A 10,495-nucleotide genomic window follows, 5' to 3' on the forward strand; every position below is an offset into this window, starting at 1 on the left:
GCAAATTAAACATCTGTAGTGTAAACCAAATCTTAATATAAAATATTACTCATCTTAATACAGTACCCTCCCCTTTACACTACAGTGGACACAGCTAGGGGAACAGGCAAATGCCAGAAGTTAGCCATTTAAATGCATAATGATTGTGCACATTAAATTAAAACTGTCTGCAACATACATTTTGTAGTATTTTATTTGCAATTCAGATGTTATCTCTAGATGTATGTAAAGCTGTTAAACCTGCTAACAATTTAAGATATTATAATAAAACAGAAAATTGTAGCAATCCGTTTATGTTAATTTATTGACACTATAAATTCCTCAGGGCAGCAGCCATGAATACACTTTCCTATATAAAACTAAAAACTACAGATAGAACCATGCAATAGAAATACTAACTAGTATTTGTATTTGCATGGATTTCTTTTTCTGCCTTCCTTCCTTTCATCCTTCCTTCCTTCTCTTTCTTTCTGCCAGCCTTTCTCTATTTTTTATTTCATCATTCCAACAGTATGTGCTATTACTTTAAAATTTCTATAGTGACAAGTGATTTTAGGTACTCATTGATAAGATGCCTTAAAGGTCCTGATTTCCAGGACATAGGCACTTTGTTATTTTGAAAAGCCAAACCTCTTTAATATCCTTCATAAAGATGGATAAATTCACTTTATTTATTTTTTTATTCAGTCTCAAGGATACAATATTTCATGTTTTAATTTTAGGATCTGTTTTTGTTTTTACAGTATGTTAAAAGATTTTTTAAAGGTTAATTTTGCACCTTGGTTATTACATTTAGTTCTGGTGTTTTTTTAGTACTGGATTCTGACTAATCACTTATGACAAGATTGCAAGACAACCGTTTGCCTGCAGAAAGGGGGATGCATAGCGGCACCATACCAGGAGCAATCAGAGATGGGAATTTTAACTTTTAGAAATGTAATTTCCATTCTTGCTTGCCCCTGCCTCTAAGGGGGCACAAACTCCTACTACTCTGTGCCACCAGCCAACTGTCAGGTCAGCTCATCTCAGACGGCCGATGTGTTGAGGGGATGAAGCCAAAGCCCTGCATGTCCTCAAGCGCTGGCTGCCAATGCCCCATCAGGATGGGGACGGGTGGCCCTGCACAGGCTGCTGTTATCACTCTCCAGCTTTTGCCATGACCTGCAGTTCCACTAGCCCATGCCAGGAAGCAAACCCTCCAGTCTTCCTTATTTTCATGCACATTTGGGAAAAGAGTGTTTGACAATCTTATTTGGTTACTATGCCACCGAAAACAGTATTGAGGTCTCAATTTGGTAGTCAAAAAATACAAAGAAATCATATGCTACTCCGTTATCTAGTTGTAGCTGTCCTGGACACATCAGGCAAAGAACCTGATCTTGTAATGCCTGTGAGGACTTGCACGTTTATTGGAGGTTTGGCCCTCATTGGATCCTTCTCTCCTTCAGAAAATGAAAGAGAGCTTCATACAAATAAATGGATTGCGCTGCATTTACAGACACGTCAAGCTTTGAAAACCTCATGCTCTAGACAGCCTTGCATTGCTGCTAATTGGTATGTTTTTCTTTAAAATGTGAAGATTCTAACCTTTTACTTGACAGATATGTGGGTAAAATGCCACACAACGTTTTGAAAGCTCATCTATAGTCTGCTGTTTACGAGCCTTGTTTATGTTGGAGCTCACACAGGAGTACACAAATGAAAAGGGTTAGCAGGAACACAACTGAATGGTTAACTTCAAATAGATGTGTAAACTAGGAAAGAAAGGTTTTCACCTACAGAAAGTCTAAAGATGTTACTCTCTTTTAAAGGTAACCATACAAACATGACATTTGACTCAGTAGACTTCTTATATCATTACTTATTCCTAGATGTATCCCTGGACTTTTGGGGTGGTGAGTAGAAGAAGCAGTTTCATTACTTTTTTTTTTCTTTCTTTTTTTTTTTTTTTTCTTTTTTCCCCTAATCTTATGAAATTGCTACAAGGAGAGAGTAAATGGGATTCAGTCTCTCTGTGAGATTTAACAACAGAACTGTTTACAGTGTTGCAATCAGTCATGTTTAAAGTAGAGCTACTAACTGCATAACTGAATAAGGGAATACTTTGGAAACAAAAGGGTTGCATAACAGGCAAATTTAGCTTGTAGAATCTTTAGTATGAACTGTGTAAGAAATTTCATAAACCCTAGGGAGAGTTTGTAATTTTGTTGGTGGGTGAAAAATGCTAACTTAGAAAAACTAAAACAACAAAAATATGGAAATAACTGACAATCAAAAAGCTGGGTTAATTTTTTTCTTCTTTTTCCAGTAGGAACTTCAAATTTATATACACAGATTGCTTTGTACTTACAGTTCATGCCTATTCTTTTCAGGAAACTAACCACTGTACTAGAAAACCAGAAGTTTTGATGAAGTTTCAATCCAGCTAGGCAGTAAGGGTAAGAATACCAGCAGAGGTGAATCACTACGTAGCATTTTAAATTGGAATTATTTTAGAGTCTTCCCCAGTTCTCTGCTTCCTGACACAACTTGGAGGTGGCAGCACTGTCTCTGAATTTCTATAAAGACATTGGTCTTTGTCTTTACAAACCAACTGCTGACCTGTCTGACTGATGCAACAGCATACAAATCCTAAGCAGTGCTTTGAGAAGAAAAATTTTACCATAACTCTTTAGTTACTGCCAGTAACTATTGGCTCTGAAGCAACTGTAATACTGAAACACTAAAAAAAAGAGTGAAAAATAAAAACTTACCATTCCATAAGGAGCAATACCCGAATGATTAAAATTGGGGAAATTGTTTTGAAGAAGTGACCCAAATCTCCTGAAGCTTGAAGGTGTGAAATGTGGGAAGCCTGTGATGTTTCAGTTAAGAAACTTATTGGTTCTGCAGAGCTAGCCAGAGATTCAGCTTGACTCAGCAACAATATCAGCCTGCTCTCAATAATATCATAACATAGAAGGTGCAGTTATTTTATTCCTAAAAGGAGGTGCAGTGACACACTATGCTGAGATTTCAGTGAATTCCAAATTATTACCCATATTATTAATGTCTCTAGGGACATTCCTGTGTAGGAATCATGAAAAACACCCAGCGGCTTCCTCACACTCCATTTTGTCAGTAATCTTGTTTTGTCATTGTTGTTTTTATAATGAAGGGAGGTAGAAACAGATTCTTTCCATACTTAAGCTCACTGTACATAACTTATGTACATCACTGTACATAACTTTGAAGTATATGGGGTAGTATGTATGCTCCACACCTGAGTTTCAGTGGGGTCCCAAAGGACCGTTGTCATACGGTGTCAATGCCTAATTCTATATGATAATAGAGGTTTCAATATCATGTCTGTTCATCCTGTTCCTGCTTATTCTCTGTGCATTCTTTCTTTGCATTCAAGTAACACTTAGGTATGTCTTTGAATTTTGGTATGCAGAGAAACAATATTCCAAGCAAAATGTCATGTGTTTTCCTTCCTTCAAGTATTAGTATAGTTAGGTAACTCCAGTTAACTGCTAGTTATTCACTTTGGCTGTGACAACTGATTTGTTTCATCTGCGCAATGTATGTCAGTTAGCCAGATCTTAGAGCTGGATATGCTTCTACCTTTTCCATAAAGTGAGCACTACCAGCACTCCTACAAGGGTTTTAAGCTTCCAAGATCAGATTTCACTTCAAAATAAAGCTAAATAAATTGTTGTTTCTGTATTCTGTGCTAAATTAGACAACATGCGTGAAGAGAAACATGAGAATCCAAGTCCTAAGCCACTTATCCATGGCCTAACAAGTCACCCTTTCTCTAAGCTTTATGAACTTCTCTCTCCTTTTTTTTTTTTTTTTAATTCTTTTTCTCTCTCTATTTTTTTTTTTTCCTCCTAGAATAACAGAGGTATAACTGTAAATGCAATATGCCCCAGCAAGATGGAAGAAGCAGGTCTTAAATGTTTCAGTGACAATCTCAGGCTTATCCCCTTCTTCCTGCTTCCCTTTCCCTGAAGTGTTCTAATAGCCCAATGCTCCACTTCAGCATCCTTTTTGAATTTCTGTCACTTCTTGGCTCCTGCCCTCCATTAGTCCACTAATACCATCTGCTCAAACACTTCTCTTGCCGTTACCTACTGCACTGTCAGTTCTTATTCCCCTTCTCAGTAACTGTTCTCTCTTCCACATGTCTTGCTGTTTAAATTGACATAAAACTACTTCCATGCAGAGCCGCAGAAGTCATCTAATCTATTGTTCTGTTGGTACTTTGAAACAATACTAATAAACGGAAGAAATGCCCTTTTAATCTGTGTAAGTTCTGCTACTTTGTCATGATGGGATGCATCAAATCAGTGGAAAGGTTTCTATCGATTTCATTGAGTTTCTGGACAGTAGTTCTCTTACATTTCTCTAGATGCTATATGATTTCTATTTTTTATTGTCATTTCAACTAATTTTCCTAGTACTAAAAGTAAAGCTTGCCACACTGTAACTCCTTGATCACCCTTTTAGTCTTTTTTGAAGATAAACAGATTTTGTAACTTTTAATCCTCACACATAGTAACTGATTTTAATGACAGCATATTTTTAACAGTTGATTTACTTCATTTTTAGATTCTGTAAGAACTCTTGATGACTACCATTTAGTTAGATACTTTCTGCTCTTTGAGAATCTCTGTCTTGACACCTCAATATACACCCACATCTCATCTTTGTTACTAAAAAGAAAGATGATGAGGAAATATCTTCATTTGCTATGAGTACTACAGTACAGAAATTTAGTTTCTCTGCAATGCTATCTCTTTCATAGCTGACCAACTAACAGGTCCACAAATTTTGTCTTATGGCTTCCCCATTTTGATAAGGCATATGTTTGTTTTTTTAGCAGTCACTTTGATTCTCTGATAGATGGATTCTTTGTTCCTCAAATTCCTTCCTCCGCTTTTCTAATTTTACCTCTTTCTATTGTTTTCAAGATGATTGGATTTGGGCTTTCCCAATGATACATTTTAGGCTCAAATAACTTAAATATTGAACCTTGACATTTAACTATATTGATCTTTTCCTTGCCTTCCCATTTTCTTTTATTTGTTTAGGGATGTTTGTTCTGAGACTTTTTTGCTAAGTACCCTTCATGCTGAGACTAAAGATTTTCATTTGAAAACTTTTGATTGAGGATAATTCCTGTTTATATATATATATATATATATTTTTTTTTTTTTTGGGGGGGGGGAGTTAGGGGATGGGAGATGGGACTGGGGATAAAGGTTTACCTGTTCTTGCTGAGAACAGAATAAACTACTAGATTTTATAACAAACATTCCCCACAAAAAATAATAATAATGAAAAAAAGGATAACATTGCATTATGTTCATGTTTTATTGTTTGTTTGTTTGTTTGTTTTAAAAATTGGTTTTGAGATAAGTCTTGTTACTACCTGTTATTTAGGTTGATGTGAGATTACAGCTTTCAATAAACAAACATTTAAAGTGTTAAAAATAGATTTCCAAATCATTATTTGATTCCTCCATACAAAGATCACTGTTAGGGCTGTTATATTGGACTTTGATCCTTTGCTGAGTTTCTCCAGCACAGTGCATTTAATATATTTTCCTTGATCAGCCTGATAGTGTAATAGGAATACACGTATAGAAGGATTATTTAAGATTTCCATTTTGTCCGTGTATTAGCCCCTCTACACTACAGTTTTATCACAAAACTGCTAATAAGTATTTTAAGATTCAGTTCATATTTTGTTTCTTTTTTTTTCAATCCATATTTAATACACAATGTCATGGCACAGCACATAGGGATCATTGGCCCTCATTGGCATTACCTTCACACATCTTATTTCCATCTTTTCTACGTGAAAAATACAGCATAGAATTTCCATAGTATAGAAAAATAGTATAGAAAATTATGATGATACTCTAAGCTATCAAATAGGTAGTTTGTACTACAAATTTGACAGAAAAAAAAAAAAAAAACACCGCATTTTAGATATACTGTAAAATCATTGAACAAATAAAATATTCATTACTTGCACAGGTGGATTAAAATCAATAAATGCCATTTTGTTGCTATAAACTGTCTGATGTAACAAACATCAGTCTGGCAGAGGCACATATTCATATGCAGGAATAGTTTTTTTACCTGACTTTTTCCAGTTAGGCACCTAAGTCTCTATTGGGATTAAGTGCCACAATTTTTAAAGATGTCAAGCTGATGTGATTTCCAAGAAATCAGTTGAACTCGCTAATAATCATGACTGAAAATGAGTATTAAAAAATAAGTCTGCTAAAGTTAGGACTAAAACACAGTGAATTGTAGGGTGAAGGGATACGACCTTCACTTACGATCATCACCATAGTCAGTCATTTGTTGTGATTCAGAATTTATTTTCCCTCTAAGTATTCTATGCATGTTGTTGGCACCAATGGGATGTTGTAAGCTGCAAGGTGTTTGATGGAAGAAAAAGGCAGAATTTACAAGCAAAGACTCCCGTTACTTGGATAAAGGATTATATAGTTTTCCCTTTTAATTCAGAGTCCCGAGTACTTGTTTTACAAACTGCAGAGTGCCCTCAAATGTATTGACTTCATTGTGGAGTCTGAGTATTTACTGTGTAATGCTGAGTCACATAAAAGAGAAAGGCAGTCTCTAGGCTATTGAAAAAAGTGATGGAGACACTGGCCTCCTCACCCAAAAAGTCAAATACATCTTTTTTTTTTTTTCTTCTTCTTTTGAATTATCTTTTTAACATAAACAGACCAAGAGATACACTGCCAGAAACCTATTACACAGTATATGTCATTGTAATACTGAAATTGTTTTATCCTGCTGGTGCTCCACCTGCTCCCTCCTAAAACCAGTTATCGTACACGTAGGCACACGCGTGCACGGTACATGCCCCAAATGCAGCAGACTTCCTAGCACGCTAGAGGGAGCCATGACATAATTGCAATGACCACTTTCCCCAGTTAGCAGAACTTGCGTAGAAGATACCTGGACATCCTGAGACACCCTGCGGGCTTGGCATAGGCTACAGAATAAGGAAAGGAAAGCACAGGACTCAAGCTGCGGTGATACGAGGTCTCCTGGTAGCTCAGGGGCTAACTCTGGTGTTTGTCACATTTTAAAAATAGTGCTGCTTTTTATAGGTGACTTTTCCAAATAAGTGACTTGGACGAATACGCCGATTTTCCTCAGCCAATCTGAAGCCTGCATTCAGAAAGCGAAGCCTATTTTGTAAACATATCCTTTATTTCGTCTGTCTGTCGCTCTCACGTAGAAAGTTGGCACGTCTGAGAGTAGTGATTTTACGCTGCCACTAATGTATGTATAGTTTATTTATACACCGCATTTTAACACAGCATTAGCTTTACAATGGTTACTAGCAGACTCGTTCTGCATGGCAAACTATCCGTTTCAAAGCTGCAAAGAAGTCTTCAGGACAGGGGTTGGGTCTAGAAAAAGCACTTACTTGGATTTATACATTAGTAAGACTTTCTCCAATGCGAATGATGTTTATGGCCATAACTCAGAAAGGGCTGGAGGTTATTCTGTTGAGCAAGGCAGAAAAGCAGCTTCCTTAGCCCAACCTTTTAAAAGCCGCTACTAAAATAGTTGTGAGGAGCGTCTTACAATTGCTCCAGAATTGGTCTCCCCCTCCCCTTTTTTTTTCTCTTTTTTTTTTTTTTTTTTTTTTTTTCTTAAACCTTAAATGATTCATGCTACTTACACGCTCGTCACTCACAGCTCGCAAATGGCAGCTTCCTTTCGGCACTCCGGCAATCCAAGCTCTCACCTTTCCAGCCTCCGGCCTCCCCCCGCGCCCCAGAGCCCCCCCCCAGCGCCGTGCCGGGGGTGGAGGCGGGCGCCGCGACCGCGAACCCCGCACCGGAGGCTGCCGCCGTGACCGACCCCCCTTTCCCCGGGGGGGTCCCCCGTGCTCCTGCCGAGGATGGGAAGGATGAGACCCACTCGGGGCGGCTCCTGCAAGAACCGCGGCGGGGGCATGCGGTGGGGGCTCCCCACCCAGCCACCCGCCCTCCCCTCCCGCAGCCCGGGGCTGTGCGGGTCCCCGAGGAGGGAAAAGGGTGGGGAGGGGGTCCAGTGTTCCCCGCTCACCTCCCTCGGAGCGATTTGAAGGAGGAGCGCGGCTGGGGTGTCACACCCGATACACACACACATAAACACACACACCCCAAAAACCTCGCGTCTCCTCCTTTTTTTTTTTTTTAACCCGTCATCACGGAGGAGTTGTCAATACGTCTTAAAAACAAATAAATAAATAGATAAATAAATAATAAAAATAAAATAAAAAAATAAAGAAAAAAATAAAAATTCAAAAATAAAAATAAGAAAAAAATAGAAAAAAAAAATAGAAAAAGGAAAAATAACAAAAATTTAAAAATTTAAAAAAATAGAAAGGGAGGAAAACCGCGGGCGGGGGTGAAGGGGAGAGTGAAGGGAGGGACGGAGGGGGGAATGAAGGGTGGTTGTGGATGGGGTATGTATAGGGGGTGCCCCCGCATCCCGCCCGACCCCCGCACACGCTGCGCGCCCGGCAGCGCCGCGATCTCATCAATGGCACCCGGCGCCCGCCGCCACCGCCCCGCCCCCGGCCCCCCCCCGCATTGCGCAGCCCCCCCATTGGCCGAGCGGCGCCGGGGCGGTCCGTCGGCTCGGCCGGCGATTGGCTGCGCGTGAATCAGTATCAATGTTTAAGCCGCGGCGTGCGGCGCATAGAGGCAGTCGGCGAGCGGCGCTGGGCGAGCGCGGCGCGGCGTGGCGGCACCGCCAGTGCTGCAGTGAGGCAGGCGAGGCGGAGGAGGAAAAAAAAAAAAAAAAAAAAGAGAGAGCGAGCGGCTCCAACTGTTGAATTTTCGCTGAATCTCCACTTACTCCGCGGGCGGCTGGTGAAATGGATCTGGCTTACCAGGGATCGGCGTGGCTTTTGCGTGCTGTCTGGCTGGGGCTGGAGACCGTCTGTTTGAGAGGGGCCACCCGTCAATGAGGCGGAGAAGAGATCGGGTGTTTTCTTGGGGTTTTGAGAGCCTCTTCACCACAGGTTGCAGAATTAACTGTGTACTTTGGGGTCCGGACTCAAATAAAGGAGGAAAAAAAGCAGTGCAGGACTGAGACTTGGAACTAGATCTGTGAGCTATGCATTGGGAACTTATGGGTTGTTTTTTATTTTTTTGCTATCTTAATCTGAAAGATCTCTGATTATTTCACACATAACACTGAGGAAAGGTGGTTAAAAACACTCAGCAAAGCAGGAGACAGACGCGCCTCTGTGCCAGTGAGTGGATAACAGCCTTGTTTTCCTGATCCTCAGTCTCCAGGAGAAAGAGGTATAGTAAAAGTGTAGCTGGATCCGACACCCCCTTCTTTCATTCCTTTTTTTTCCCTCCAAAACATAAATCTGATTATTTTTTTTTTTCTGTCTATAGAGTGAGTCAGAAGCGTTAGGAAGAAGCTGCAACTAATGTCTGTGAAGGGAGGAACATGAGGCGATAGTGAATGTGATTTGTTCCGCTGGATCTGACTCATCCAGCAAATTCAAACACCTGTATTTCTGGATCTGCCATTCATTTATTTCTGGTTGTAAAAAGAACCTGAAATAAAATTTACCATTCCCCAATATTTACTTATACATCATTTTACTGGGAAAGGTAAATCAGGGTGAATGTATCCAGCGTTGCTGCTGTTCTCCCCACTACACCAAGATGCCCAGAGAGGCTACTAAAGCTTGAAAGGGCTGCAAAAAATGCATCACACCAGCCACGGAACTGCATAGGCTTTAATATAAGCGAATTAGTCGATTAAAAGATCTGCCACTTTATTCATCACCCAAATTGTTTTTTCTCTTCCTCTCCCCTCCCCTAAATGAAGAGGACTAGGCGGCAGTGTCATTGGAAGGAGATACTGAATAGAAAGAAAAGAGAGGCACTTGACAGCGCAGCCTTGTGAATACAGAGACTGTTTCCCTTTTAGCGAGAGACTAAGAGAGTGTGTGTGTGGTGGCTTTTCTTTCTCTCTCTCTTCCCCCCACCCCCTTAGTCCTTTCCTTTCTCTCTCGCTCGCTTTCTTTTTTTTTAATCTATCCGTGCAGCCATGGGTTGCCTGTTGATTTCCTCTTGACTGGAGAGAAAAGCAAACTGGAATTAAACTGCATCTAGAAAAGTGCAGCTCCTCAGACACGCATACGCACACACGCATAGATACACAGAGAAAGGATGTGGTGGTGGCGGCGGCTACTGGCCTGTCTTAAAGAAACCCAAGTGTGCATCTGATTGAACACAGCCTGTGATTTCTCTTAAAAGATATATGTTTACTGCTAAGGATGATGATCAGCTGGTGGGTTTCTTAATATTTTTCCACCCCAAAACGGTTGAGTGGGAGGCTGGTAGTGAAGGGAGAGAAAGGAAACTACAAATCCGGACACTAGTTTGTTATGTGTTTTGTTTTGTTTTCCCTTCTACTCTCCAATTCTAATTCCCTTGCC

This window comes from Netta rufina (genome assembly GCF_964035555.1).
Source record: "Netta rufina genome assembly, chromosome: 1".
In the NCBI taxonomy this organism is placed as follows: Eukaryota; Metazoa; Chordata; class Aves; order Anseriformes; family Anatidae; genus Netta; species Netta rufina.